We start from the raw sequence: 15,151 nt of genomic DNA on the forward strand, positions 1-15,151 counted from the left end.
AGCTTCATGAGACTGAGAAGAAAGCAAGCCATAAATACCAGAAGCAAAAGTGCGTTAACGTGATTTGTATTGATATTTCTAGTTCATAATGTAACTGGCATAATGCATCTTTGGCAAGCATATCTTCTACAGTCTGTGTTTTCAGAATGTTTGGTTACTGAATACAATCCAATTTGAAGTTCATTTGCATGATTACTTTGCTTATCATCCAAACGGAGATCATTCTATGAGGCTTCTGAAATGCTACCAACCCGTTATCCACACTGTTATGTTGTAAATTAACGCCCTTTTATGTGCTTCTCTTCGCGTTCTCGTCGTCCACCAAACGGTCAATCTTTGTGTTCAATTTTTAATCCCCGAATAAAATCGCCCTCCCATCATCACTTCCTGCTAACTGCACCAACACGTCCTCTGTTTACCAGCATTTGCATATGAATACACAAGCCTACGCAGTGTGTTTATGCTTACGGATGAAAAAGAACACAATTCTACCTTGTCTAGAAAAAAAACATCCCCAGAAGATCAAATCATAACCACACCACCTCGGGCGAACCGCCCCTCATTCCGAAAGGTAAAAGGGTTGCATGGTCCGTTGCATCGTCCGAGCGCATCATTTGACTAATCGCACTGATTCCGCAGCCTTATGCGCACTCACACAGTCAGCTCACGGAGCCAACGGGATCTTGCCAGGAACCAACCGAGATATAAAGAAGATCGACTCAACAACGGCTCAGCTTAACATATGAGTCTTTTCTCATGAGGCGCATTAATCCGATTATAGCAGCAGCGAGCAGCAACTACAGCAACAGATATACGTGCTAAGGGCGCCGTAAAACACGACGAACGGCTGCTGCTGGACTCTCCCCACCTCCGCCTTCCATTCTTGGTCATCTGTAAGCTAATTCCCATATTTAAATTAATTCTCCCCAACACCTCCGACGGAAGGTACTCCGTGTTTCCGGTGTTTGTATGTGGTTGGCGTAAGGTAGAGCTTTGTCTGGTCCTGTAGGAAGAGAGACTTTGTTACCATTTTTGTATTCAACGTACAGGAAGTAACGTTCGAAAGTAATGTTATCGTGTGTGATGTTGAAAACTATATGAATTGCAAGGTTTTTAGTCTTCAAACTATTCAATTGAACACTGCACAGCTGATTGCTTGGTCCAACAACATTCTTAACCATTCCGCGTTCGACATTTGCTCATAATCTCCCACAGCGATAAGGCTTATTGCTCTAATCATTCCTCATTTGCTCACACCCTACAATGATGGCCAATAAAGTGTCAAAACCATCTTCTTACATCTTACCTTTGCCTCACTGGGAGCACGTTTACTCCAGAAGCTAGACTTTGGCAATTAAACGATACTCTCCGATGACAAATTACCCCACTAATACACTCCGTGTCTTCTTCCCGTTGCCCTTTGCGCCAAGAAACGGGGTGTGTATGTGTGGTTCCAGTGCAGATAATTAACTACTCCCCCATCGAAAGAAAGAAAGAAAGTGTGTGTGTGTGTGTATGAGCAGGCCAGATTAGGGTGACCCCTACCCTCGGTCAAACTTCTTTTGATTCATTGCGGCGCAAAAGGAAAACAACTTCCCAATACGATCACCTTAAGCCACCGAACGAACAGAATGGAACGGAACGAATGGTAAAAGTCTCTCGTACAGGGCCAAGAATCCAACGGGGCTGTTGCAAGACTGTTTGTCCACTCACGCGGCTCTTCTGCAGCACGCACGCGGTTCAACACAACAGTTTGGCTCTGCTGCACGATGTTGGCGAAATTTAATTAAAGAAATAAAGACGAGGTAATCTGTGGACTTTTGGGGTGAAGTTTATTTTATCGCCGATTTGTTTGCAACTTCCGTCTTCGATTTGTTCCACATTCTATGGCGCAGAGCACTGGAAGCGGACGCCATCTCGACCAACAAAAAGCTAACAAAATGGGAACAATTGGTAACGCTGTCATATGATTCTGTATTGCTTGTTTAACTCGTCGTAGGGCGCCATTATTAGCAGCCTCGCTCCAGGGCATCTTAGCTTCAAGGGAAACATCCGTGGACCTGTAGGTCTGAGGAGAAGAAAGGACGCGCGGACGAAGCAATAAGACTAACCAGATCCGCTGTAGCGGAAGTAAATTGAATGTCAAGCTCTTAAGTGTTGTGAAGCTCGTTTACCAGCACCAGTCTCACTCTCTTGCGTTGGATTTCCTTGCATGAGATACTATCATAGCCTGAACTGCTACATTGGTTCATACACTGTTCGCTGGTTGTGTGATCGTTTCATGCACTTTGGGCGATGACCCCACAAACTGTTCCAATAGATTCCAGAAAAAATAAATGCGTCAATGTTTAATTGAAGAGTCCCGAGCATTGTTTGCACGTACCAGAGAGAACACTTATCCTGGATTTACTATTGCTAACCTCACCTTTCACCTGACACCCAGAGAGAATTGCATGTTTTAAGACCATTGAAGCCTTTTCAGCTATCCATCCATCCACACTGTTGCATTTCATGTCCACGTTGTGTGTGTTTCAACCACCATCGAACGTGTTCTGTGCATAGCACAAGGATGAATAGGAAAAAATACACTCCATCCGAGAAATGGAGCGAAATAGCAACGCAATCGACCCCATTCCCGTATCTGTTTGCTCGAACGTTCGTTCCTTTTCAACTGCAATAAAAGTCGAGCAAACAAACTTAAATAATTATATTTTAATCCACGCTCCCACCACCTACACACCTATCACGTGAGCTTCCCCTTCGTGTCGGGTCATCAATGTGTGCACTATTTCCTCCCGGGATACATCCATCGGAACTACCGGGTATGTGTGTCCCGCAGGATGAAAACGGTTGTCTCTGCTTGCACAGACCGTTTCTTTTCTCCGTTCAGCTCTGGCAAACATTCGGCCCCGATTCGACACGTCCAACGGCGCCGCGATAGCACACTATGGACATCCCACTGGTAGGCGATAAAGACGCTACAGCCTGGCGATGACCAGATGGTTCGAGAGTGGAAGAGAGAGGGAGCGGATGTTTTAGAAACTGTTAGCTTTATTTGCACAAGGATAACGTTTGTTGAGCATGTTACCATTCCGGCTCGACCCCTAGGGAGAATGGAGCATAACTACGAAAAACGGGGCTTATCATAGCCAGCGCCAGCACACAAAAGCACACAAAAGGAAATATGGGACCGCTTCCGAACCATCATCAGCAGTGCTCAAATGTTGAAGGAGTGTTAATTAAATGGAAAAGTAAACGGTGTTGTTTTCTGGATAATGCAATAAAACATTTAGAAATGTATGTGAGCTATCACTGTTCTTGTAACATGAGGAGCATTAATTTCATTGTCAAACCAGAGAAGTAATTTTTCCATGATGGATTAACAACAAAGATGATGATTTGGATTGGATGACAGGCATGATCGTCATGATCATACTTGATCTATGTTGTTTGTTTATTAATATTCAACCATTCTAATATTTTCTTTAAAAGAAAAAGCTACCCCAAGTTAACATAGATAACTTTAAATTTAGGCCACTAAACTTTTTCAACTCACTTGCTCAGTTGCTCAACAGTATTTTGAAACTTTTGTACAATGTGATTGTTTGTGTACATTGCAAGGAGCTCTCATTGTTTCGCTGCAACTTGCAGTATGAAAAAAAGGCATTATAACAGAACCATTGATCAAAATATACCTCAAGGCATCATCTTCTCGGTGTTGGGTTTGTTCTTCATCTCATCGAGCGGGGAACATCATCTAATTAAATTATTGCTACGCCACAATAATGACACACGAGCGCGGAGCAGAACAGGTCGCTGTACAAAATACATTTTGAAAGCCATTATCAACCGTTTTCCGTGTACGTTTGCGAAACAGTTTCCACGTGCCTGTGCAGAGGTGAAAGCGAGCGAGTGCAAATTAATGACCATTAATTAGTGCAAAACGGTCAAAGTGGTTATCGTCTTCAGCGCACGGGAAAATCAATTAAAGCTCCTTCGTTTCCGCTGAGTGCCGTTTGCGTGGCAACTGTCTTACTATTTCTCGGCTGCTCGAGTGGATTCTGATTGAAGTGGTTGAAGTACGTACTTGGACATTAGCAAACCTACTAATGGATGGAATTGAGAAGCTTCTGTTAAGCTTGTGAAGTGCTTCCGGCGTTATGAAAATCATAAAGCAATAGTATTTGATGTGGAAATTGATAAATGCCAGAATATTAAACACCATAGCACTGCTTGCGAGGGAAATGGTATTCAAATATCCTACACAGTATACACAGTACCAGTGACGTGTATCGGTTCGCAAAGCCCTTGCTTTACTCGATTGCTAACAAAATAAAAAACAGTTTATGTGAGACAATTGCATTCAATTAAGTTGTATCAATTTTGATTCCAATCGTGCAACCGTTTCGACATCCGATCGACACACCTTCCTGTATCCTTTTTCACGCAATCGAACCGGCTAGTGACACTGTGCTCAAAAACCGTGCATAGTGACCGTGTTCGAACCTAACAGATGGACCTGTTTGCTATTTGCTGATGAATCTTTGTCCGTAATTGAGTCTCCTGCACGCGCGTTTGCGAATGTGCGCATGCCAAAACGTTCTGCAGCTGACGTGATGCTATCGAGTACGAGCCACGATGCACCATGAGTGCATCATCAACCGCCGCGTAATAAATAGACTTCTTCAAGTGTACTTGCACACGTACCACCGACCACTGGTAGCCTCCGCAGCAGGTGTGAGGTCTGAAAAAAGAAGCCGCCACTGTGTCACCTGCCAGCTGCACCGTGTGCTGTACACATTTGCGTGCTCGGTTCATTGATTGTGGTTTTTGGGGTTGAATGGTTGAAGCCACAGCACCGGATAACACTTCCACCACAGACGGTGATTTCTGAAGTGGGAAAACCGGATTGCCGCTGGCCCGAGATGGATGGTTTTTGCAGTTGGTTGTTTGATTTTGAAACGTTTCCATGCTACCGTTGCACGCGGTAATTCAATAAAACGCATCACAATTGCTACGCCAAATTGGACGCTAAACAAACTAGTCTACCTTCCATCATTCGCTAGACTCATGCGATCATCAAATACGATACAAACATCAAAATTGAAATGAATCGTAGCAAATATAAATTGAAGTTGAAGTAAAAGTATTGCAGATAGAACCATGTGTGGATCAATTTAAAACTAACTGAATTAAAGACTTCATTATTAAATTACACTTTTAAGAAGGCGCACAAAAGAGAAATCTGCCGTAAGGCATTCCTGGTATTAAATCTTATAGGAAAACAACAACAAATAATTGCTACAATCTAAGAACACGACATGTTTAACCAAAGCCAGGCAAGCATATGAGAAAAAATAAATAAAATGTCAGTTGCACATGATAAAGCTATAATCTGGGGTTTTCTTATATTTCAAATTTGTGCTTCTTTATATTTCATCTGCACCATTTGAAGGCAATATGATGGCAATGATTTTATCGAAAATTGTTGCTATCCCAACACATTTCTTGTTTATTATTTAATTTCAGTGTTTCATACACTAAACAACTATTCATAACATCACGATTACTCGAACGCACTTCTTTTGCATGTTGACTGTTTCATTGCTGAATAGATCTAATAGAAAGACATCAACACCGTTTACTTTTCCATTTAATTAACACTCCTTCAACATTTGAGCACTGCTGATGATGGTTCGGAAGCGGTCCCATATTTCCTTTTGTGTGCTTTTGTGTGCTGGCGCTGGCTATGATAAGCCCCGTTTTTCGTAGTTATGCTCCATCCTCCCTAGGGGTCGAGCCGGAATGGTAACATGCTCAACAAACGTTATCCTTGTGCAAATAAAGCTAACAGTTTCTAAAACATCCGCTCCCTCTCTCTTCCTCTCTCGAACCATCCGGTCATCGCCAGGCTGTCGCGTCTTTATCGCCTACCAGTAGGATGTCCATAGTGTGCTATCGCGGCGCCGTTGGACGTGTCGAATCGGGGCCGAATGTTTGCCAGAGCTGAACGGAGAAAAGAAACGGTCTGTGCAAGCAGAGACAACCGTTTTCATCCTGCGGGACACACATACCCGGTAGTTCCGATGGATGTATCCCGGGAGGAAATAGTGCACACATTGATGACCCGACACGAAGGGGAAGCTCACGTGATGGGTGTGTAGGTGCTGGGAGCGTGGATTAAAATATAATTATTTAAGTTTGTTTGCTCGACTTTTATTGCAGTTGAAAAGGAACGAACGTTCGAGCAAACAGACACGGGAATGGGGTCGATTGCGTTGCTATTTCGCTCCATTTCTCGGATGGAGTGTATTTTTTTCTATTCATCCTTGTACTATCCACAGAACACGTTCGATGGTGGTTGAAACACACACACACATCACGTGGACATGAAATGCAACAGTGTGGATGGATGGATAGCTGAAAAGGCTTCAATGGTCTTAAAACATGCAATTTCCTCTCGGTGTCAGGTAAAAGGTGAGGTTAGCAATAGTAAATCCAGGATAAGTGTTCGTTCTGGTACGTGCAAACAATGCTCGGGACTCTTCAATTAAACATTGACGCATTTATTTTTTCTGGAATCTATTGGAACAGTTTGTGGGGTCATCGACCAAAGTGCATGAAACGATCACACAACTGGCGAACAGTGTATGAACCAATGTAGCAGTTCAGGCTATGATAGTATCTCATACAAGGAAATCCAACACAAGAGACTGGTGCTGGTAAACGAGCTTCACAACACTTAAGAGCTTAACATTCAATTTACTTCCGCTACAGCGGATCTGGTTAGTCTTATTGCTTTGTCCGAGCGTCCTTTCTTCTAGCATCCTCCAATACACAGAAGATTCCCTTGAAGCTGAGATGCCCTGGAGCGAGGCTGCTAATAATGGCGCCCTACGACGAGTTAAACAAGCAATACAGAATCATATGACAGCGTTACCAATTGTTCCCATTTTGTTAGCTTTTCATTGGTCGAGCTGGCGTCCGCTTCCAGTGCTCTGCGCCGTAGAATGTGGAACAAATCGAAGACGGAAGTTGCAAACAAATCGGCGATAAAATAAACTTCACCCCAAAAGTCCACAGATTACCTCGTCTTTATTTCTTTAATTAAATTTCGCCAACATCGTGCAGCAGAGCCAAACTGTTGTGTTGAACCGCGTGCGTGCTGCAGAAGAGCCGCGTGAGTGGACAAACAGTCTTGCAACAGCCCCGTTGGATTCTTGGCCCTGTACGAGAGACTTTTACCATTCGTTCCGTTCCATTCTGTTCGTTCGGTGGCTTAAGGTGATCGTATTGGGAAGTTGTTTTCCTTTTGCGCCGCAATGAATCAAAAGAAGTTTGACCGAGGGTAGGGGTCACCCTAATCTGGCCTGCTCATACACACACACTTTCTTTCTTTCGATGGGGGAGTAGTTAATTATCTGCACTGGAACCACACATACACACCCCGTTTCTTGGCGCAAAGGGCAATGGGAAGAAGGCTCGGAGTGTATTAGTGGAGTAATTTGTCATCGGAGAGTATCGTTTAATTGCCAAAGTCTAGCTTCTGGAGTAAACGTGCTCCCAGTGAGGCAAAGGTAAGATGTAAGAAGATGGTTTTGACACTTTATTGGCCATCATTGTAGGGTGTGAGCAAATGAGGAATGATTAGAGCAATAAGCCTTATCGCTGTGGGAGATTATGAGCAAATGTCGAACGCGGAATGGTTAAGAATGTTGTTGGACCAAGCAATCAGCTGTGCAGTGTTCAATTGAATAGTTTGAAGACTAAAAACCTTGCAATTCATATAGTTTTCAACATCACACACGATAACATTACTTTCGAACGTTACTTCCTGTACGTTGAATACAAAAATGGTAACAAAGTCTCTCTTCCTACAGGACCAGACAAAGCTCTACCTTACGCCAACCACATACAAACACCGGAAACACGGAGTACCTTCCGTCGGAGGTGTTGGGGAGAATTAATTTAAATATGGGAATTAGCTTACAGATGACCAAGAATGGAAGGCGGAGGTGGGGAGAGTCCAGCAGCAGCCGTTCGTCGTGTTTTACGGCGCCCTTAGCACGTATATCTGTTGCTGTAGTTGCTGCTCGCTGCTGCTATAATCGGATTAATGCGCCTCATGAGAAAAGACTCATATGTTAAGCTGAGCCGTTGTTGAGTCGATCTTCTTTATATCTCGGTTGGTTCCTGGCAAGATCCCGTTGGCTCCGTGAGCTGACTGTGTGAGTGCGCATAAGGCTGCGGAATCAGTGCGATTAGTCAAATGATGCGCTCGGACGATGCAACGGACCATGCAACCCTTTTACCTTTCGGAATGAGGGGCGGTTCGCCCGAGGTGGTGTGGTTATGATTTGATCTTCTGGGGATGTTTTTTTTCTAGACAAGGTAGAATTGTGTTCTTTTTCATCCGTAAGCATAAACACACTGCGTAGGCTTGTGTATTCATATGCAAATGCTGGTAAACAGAGGACGTGTTGGTGCAGTTAGCAGGAAGTGATGATGGGAGGGCGATTTTATTCGGGGATTAAAAATTGAACACAAAGATTGACCGTTTGGTGGACGACGAGAACGCGAAGAGAAGCACATAAAAGGGCGTTAATTTACAACATAACAGTGTGGATAACGGGTTGGTAGCATTTCAGAAGCCTCATAGAATGATCTCCGTTTGGATGATAAGCAAAGTAATCATGCAAATGAACTTCAAATTGGATTGTATTCAGTAACCAAACATTCTGAAAACACAGACTGTAGAAGATATGCTTGCCAAAGATGCATTATGCCAGTTACATTATGAACTAGAAATATCAATACAAATCACGTTAACGCACTTTTGCTTCTGGTATTTATGGCTTGCTTTCTTCTCAGTCTCATGAAGCTTCTGGCACGCATTTATTCCCGTGCTCCTTCTCCCCTGGTGCATCGTGCCGTGATGCACATTGAGAATTGATTTATATGCATTTGCATTTCGCATGTCCGCTTGAAAAGACGCCCGACTCCACCGTGACTTGATTTATGGCCGTTGGTTCGTCGACTCTCGGCGCATAGGATTTACGCAAAAATGGTTCCAGATGCATGGTAGAGACGGGACTCGGTGGATGATGGTGGGAGTTTCGCGAGACGTTTATGCAAAAGCGCCACTGCACTCTCGCGGGTGTCGGTGATGATCTGCATTATAATTTAGTAGCCGCGTTGAAGGATGGGCTTCGTGAAGACTGGCTTTGGAATGTTGTAAGTGGACTGAGAATGGATGGGTAAAAGGTGTGTTGGCTTTTATCGTGTGTTTTCAATTCGTCTGACCAATATTTCACGTTGAAAAGTATTTTGGATTTAGATTTAGTACGGTTGCATATGACGGTTAAGTGTTTATTGTGTTGTTTCCATACATATTGTGCACTTGCATCAGCATTTCTAAAACCTCCAACCAAATATATCTAGGTTTTGTTTATTTTGTCCGAATAATATGTTGCTCCCTCGGCACACAGATCATTAGCTTTATCGAATAAAACTCACGAACATCATCTCCCCAGTCGCAGTTGCTCAGCGTGGGTTGTCTCGTGGAGCGTGTTCTAGTCGGGGAGGGTTTGTCTTTATCTTCCTCCGTGTCAAAAGTAGGAAAAGCGCATGCTGGCATGAGTTTTACGAGCGAGCGTGACATAAATTTGACAGTTTGGAAATCTCAACAGTTCTTACGACTCTCGAGGGTCGACCGAATTGAACTAACGATCTTATTACGACACAGTGGTGGCAAGAACAGGAGGCAAGTGATAAGTGAGTGGGTTGGGAGCCAAACCGCATGTTGTCCCGAAATAACAATACAAACAGGAGGTAAAATCGTCCAACGAGGGAAAACTGTGTCATTGTGATGGAAAAAGTATTTCGATCGGAAAAATAAAGCATTGCTTTTTGCATGAGTACAATTAAGCGTTGGTTTTTAAAATGGTTGTTCTGTACACTGCAGAGCAAACAACAGGCAATTTTAAACAGCCCGCCACTCAATGGGTTGTATTGTGCTTCATAACAGCTTGTTTGTAAACCTCAATCTCATGCACGACGGAAAAAAAGGGAAAAACTAATATTTAAAAATGGTTTCGCTCACAGCACGACCCAGTCGGAGGTGGCTGTAGCGGATGCAATGTTAAGCTTTTAATCAATGAAATGCATCGCACACGCTGACGTCGCACGGGTATAGTAGGTTTGCTGCGAACGCAGCGGAACTGCACCGTGACTTACGGTTACCATGCACTTCATCAGGACTGGGTCGATACGATATGGTTCCGTTGGCCATTTTTTGAAACGGTGCTCGTCGTGCGTTGTGGAGGGAAAAACGAAAGCATTAACCGGATGAAAAGCGTATGATGCGTGTTCATTGGTACGGTATTGATGGCGGAAAGAATGATTGGTGAACGGTTTTGTAGATGTAGGAATATTCAATGTGCGCGCTGAACCCAAATGAATCACATTTCGTTGAACTTTATGAAAATGGTTTGAAAAAAATGGTACATTTGAATAACTTGTACGAATATGTACGAATATAAATAAAACTAGTAATTACATGTTTAGAATTATTGATTGTTTTATTTTGTTAAATGCTTATTTCGTTAATGTTATCGTAAATTAATGTCTATAGGAAAAATACTCCAATTTTTTTTAAATAATTGTCTCGTTCATTATATCTACAGAATACCGAGCTCCAAGCGAAACCAAAACATACCGAATACATACATCAGCCGGTGTTGGAGGTGAGCATGTGTGCGTTTACGTTTATGCTGGATATGTACTTTGGGCCGAGCAAACACGTTTGTGGCGCAGAGAGCAAGATCGTTCTCTCGTTCTTTCTCTTTTCTGAACATCATGCCAAAACATGGGAGTATGTGTTTGTGAGTTGGTCATGTCGTTAAAAATGTTAGTTTGTTTATGCGATTGTTGAATAAATGCTACTGTAGTTTCGGTAGTTTTGTGTTGACTTTGAGAATAGTTGGATTTTTTATGATAATAATTAATTTGAACTTACTGCAACTGCAAGGTATTTTAAACATATTGCACCGAAAATTAGAATTATTATACTGTGTTCATACATTGTTCTCAAAGCATAATTATCATTCCAATACTGCAAACAAAGCTGCAACTAGCATAAACATTGTTCCGTACCGTTCGCTTCATCGTTCGAACGTGTGAGCGAAATGAACGGCGTCAACAAGGGATCCGCCATCTCGCTCTTGCTGAGACCGACCGAAGAGAACACGACGACGAAGCGCTGTCGAGTTGTAACCTCGCAGGGTGCATGTTTCGAGGCGAAAGCATCGCAGTACGCTGGCCGTCATTAGTCGAGTTGAAATAGGTGGCAGCGTTGGTGAGAGCGCATGACGCCTGTCCGATTTGGGTTTTTAACGTGCGTTCTAGCGTGTGTTTTTGTGTGCCGTTGTTTTATATATGCTAAAAATATAAATTAGTGAACAAAATATATAACCAGTGCATCAAATATAAGGTGTGTGTTTGTTGGTTGATTGTTTTTAATGTGTGGTTGTAATATGTGTGTCCAATTGTACCCGTGTGCAAAGAGCCGGGTAGAATAGTTTCCCATTGAAAAATCGTAGTTGGCATTGCATGGGCAGCCTTGCCGTTAAAGGAAGCTGATGTTGTGTGGCCATCGCAGGAAAGAGCCGCGGCCTCTTGGGGAGCGTTCGAAATGTGTTCGGTGTACTGTGCCGTGGGACGCATCTTGTCTTTGCGTTCATCTTCGTGACCGGTGTTTTCGAATGCGGTTTTCACGTTGCCCCGTTGACCGAAAGGCTTGTTTTGTGTGGTGGAGATCGGTGAGCAGAGTGGTCTGTTCCGTGTGCAGCAATGCGGCATGAATTTACACGGTTCGCTGAATACCCGTTTTGAGAATTGCAGCTTCAAGCGTATCTTGGCGAGTGTGTGTATGTATGTGTTTGCAAATGCATTTAATACCTGAGTTTTGTGTCATGGGTTTTGGTTGTGTTATGTGCCTGAGATTTGATGCTGCAGTGGTTATTCATTAAAAATGGATGTAATAATGGTTCTGTGTTTGTGTTTTGAAGAGGCGATGAAAAATAATAATATTCAAAATCATGTTCAATGCATAATGGAGCTTTTTGTGTGAACGAAGAAACGAAACAAATCAAAAGTAATGGTGATTGTGCACAGAGAGGTTTGCGTTTGATGTCGACAAAGTTTGATGGTGGAATATCGTTTTGATTCCGATCACGGAGAAGTTTGCACTGCATGGTCAAATTGTGTGTGAATGAAAAATGCCATTAGCAGCAGCGCACGTGCGATAGAAAGCGATGCCTGATGTAGGTATACGTGAACCGTGGTGAAAGCGAGAGAGTCTATGAATGAGCGTGAGAACGAATAGAGCGTGAGATAGAGATACCGTGTGTTACTCTACTGCAAACGAGAAGTTCAAAAGCGATAAAAATGGCTTGCAAAAACGAAGGGATCTGTGTATTTTTGTAACGAAGAAGCAAAACAAAAGATTAAAAGCAGCAGAAAGGTGCTAGTGCGAAAACAAATTTATCCAATGGTCATGGGTTACCAGTTGAATGTATGTGAATATTGATATGATGGCTTCAGTTAAGTCGATGTGTGCTTGAGAGTGTTTTTAATAGTTTCAATCGGCTTTAATGCCAAAAGTGAATCTCGAAGATACAAAATTGAATCTCGTGATAAACGGCGATAAGAAATGGCACAGTGAAAGTATTTCCGAAAATATCACAGAATTACGATATCGATGACAAACAAAACCAATTAAATGGATCTTCTTATCTTGGAAAACGTCATACCAACCTGTTTGCAACGCATCAAGCGCAGTAGGGAAAAAGCGAAAAGGTAAGATAACCATTTAATATGACTGTTCCATTTGCAAACGTTGCCTAAACACCTACAGGAAAAGTTTATCTTTGCTGGGGAAATTGGAGACGAATGGGGTCCAGATTATCTCACCTCTCTGCCCCATCGCTTCCTTTGATTGTATTTGACCTTTCAACATCCCACCCATCCCGGAACATAATTCCACCTTTCCCTTGTCAAACTTTGACAGTTGTCGATGAGACGCTTTCCGTGCCATGCTGAGAAAAACCTTGAAATAAAACAACCGTATACACTGACATGTGGAACGCCGGCGGAAGCCAACAGCAACGCCGGTCGCGGAGGATCGATATTGACCTGCCAACGGCCATGCTCCTTTTTTTTTGTTGACACAGGAGAAGAAACGTTTGAGAATTTGATCGAATATTACGAATATGAAATTGGCTTTCTTGCATTTTCCGGAGCCTAAGGAAAGGAGGAAAAACGTGCGGAAGTGGCGTTTTATTATTGACATGTGTCCTTGTGATCATCCCTTTTCAAAGTTGTGTTGAAAACTGTGGCAAAGATTCGTTAAGTTGTCAAAAGAAACCCTAGAATGGACCAAAGGAAATCTTCAATAAGGTTCACAGTCCACACGCTTTTTTGGGTTTGAGCCGAATTGTTGAAAGAAATCTGCAGGAAAATGTGAAACTGGAAACATTTCGAACATAATTATTGATTTATGTTGATATTGTGTGCATAAATTATTCATCTTCGATCTTAGAAATCGCAACCGGAAGCCAATCATTTGTGTTCGATGCGATTTTCCTGATTAACGACACGGCTGGTTTTGGAAGCCACAGCAAGGTGTTAATAAGCTAAATATTATTCTGACCGGCGCATTTAGGGACAAATTCAAATGTGGAATCCGCTGGAAAGCGCTTTTGTTTGAAAAGAAATTTGATATGGCACAGAATATTTATGGGCTTGAGTGGTCCATTATGTATGCAAATTTATGTGTTCTTATTCTGGTCAAATGCCCCCGGAGCTATGGTTGGATGGACTCGGAAGGCATGGATGAAATGGATACAAACAGACGTAAACATTATGTAATTTCGGGAGGAATCGTTTTTATTGATAGATTATTTTCTAGATTGCTGGTTGATTTTTCTTTCGTTATTCGTAATGGGTTTCGGCACAACCAAATGTATGCGTTCTTTCGCTCTTGGTCACGTTTTTCCACGTGTTCCGTTTCGTTTTGCATGATTGATTTTTGTGCAAGATGGTTTATTGTTGGGTTGTTTGTTTGGTTGTGATTGAAGCATGTAAAACACCACTGAATGTCGGCATGTTCCATGGACATTTGAAGGGAAAATATTGATGTTTCATGTGTGGAAATGGGAGAAAACAACTGAGAATGACCGGTTTGGCCAATTAAGAACGTGAGAAATCATTAATCATGCATGCATCATTAGAGTTTGTGTCGAAGTTGTTGAGGAATTTCAGAATGATTCAGAGTTTGGGGTGTTTATTTGTTAAATTTTCAGCAGGTAAATGATGTTGTGCAAGTTATGAAGCTTTATTTTTATTTTGCTTTTTTGTGATTTGATGCGTGTATTTTATGTGCGCAAACGTCGCCCCAAAAATGAAAGTTATTGCCAAAAGAAGAATCAACAAACTAGCTTGGTAAAAGTGTCTTTTTTGTAGAAGTACTATTAGTTCTATGTTACTAATTAGATTAGCGAGCCAATGTATACGTAGCTACAGCATTTCGGAGACTTTTGCAGTGTCAGGAATATCAGTCAGTGTGCTAAAATCCGTTCTCCATGACTACCTTCGTTGAATAATCCCACCCGTTGTCGATTTTACCCAGGTGGTAGAGGGTGAAGGGGATCGTTGTGACGATGGTGGCACTGTTTTACGCAACACCGGTGTCGAAATCATGTCACCGGAAATGGAACTAATGTATGAATCAGGTTTGTGGAGGATTTTGAGGAGGGCGGAGGAAGTTGAGTGTCTATTCTTGTGAGTGAATTGAATTCGATCGAAATACCAATCAAACCAACAAGACTAATTACATCCGTTGCCTGGCACCCCGAATGAGAGCATGACAATGACGAGGTAATAACTATGACAGTTGACATTGAATGGGATGGAGTGGGTTGAGTGCATTGGATGCTACATGACCGATTGGCATTGCCTGTGGCATAGCTTCATTGAGAATCAAACATACCGTTTGGAAAGTTGATTGAATGTTACCTATAGAAATATTCAATGCACAGCTTCCCAAAAGACCATAACACACTAATTGAGCTATTAAAATGATGTAACTCTC

At 42.5% G+C, this 15,151-nt stretch overlaps 2 protein-coding genes across 7 annotated transcripts in view; one reads left to right on the forward strand and one right to left on the reverse strand.

Annotated features, from left to right (window-relative positions):
- Positions 1 to 1,407: 1,407 nt before the first annotated feature.
- The window catches only part of LOC120947564 (beta-1,3-glucan-binding protein-like), a 184,869-nt gene continuing 171,125 nt past the window's right edge, over positions 1,408 to 15,151 (reverse strand). The window contains exon 4 of the mRNA XM_049607909.1: positions 1,408 to 1,418. The gene's annotated coding sequence lies outside the window, so the exon portion shown is untranslated. The remainder of the gene's footprint in view (positions 1,419 to 15,151) is intronic.
- The window catches only part of LOC120948718 (protein slit), a 147,187-nt gene continuing 143,367 nt past the window's right edge, over positions 11,332 to 15,151 (forward strand). For all 6 annotated transcript variants that reach the window (XM_040365361.2, XM_040365362.2, XM_040365363.2 and 3 more), the window contains exon 1: positions 11,332 to 11,491. The gene's annotated coding sequence lies outside the window, so the exon portion shown is untranslated. The remainder of the gene's footprint in view (positions 11,492 to 15,151) is intronic.

Source organism: Anopheles coluzzii, chromosome 2, assembly GCF_943734685.1.
Source record: "Anopheles coluzzii chromosome 2, AcolN3, whole genome shotgun sequence".
In the NCBI taxonomy this organism is placed as follows: Eukaryota; Metazoa; Arthropoda; class Insecta; order Diptera; family Culicidae; genus Anopheles; species Anopheles coluzzii.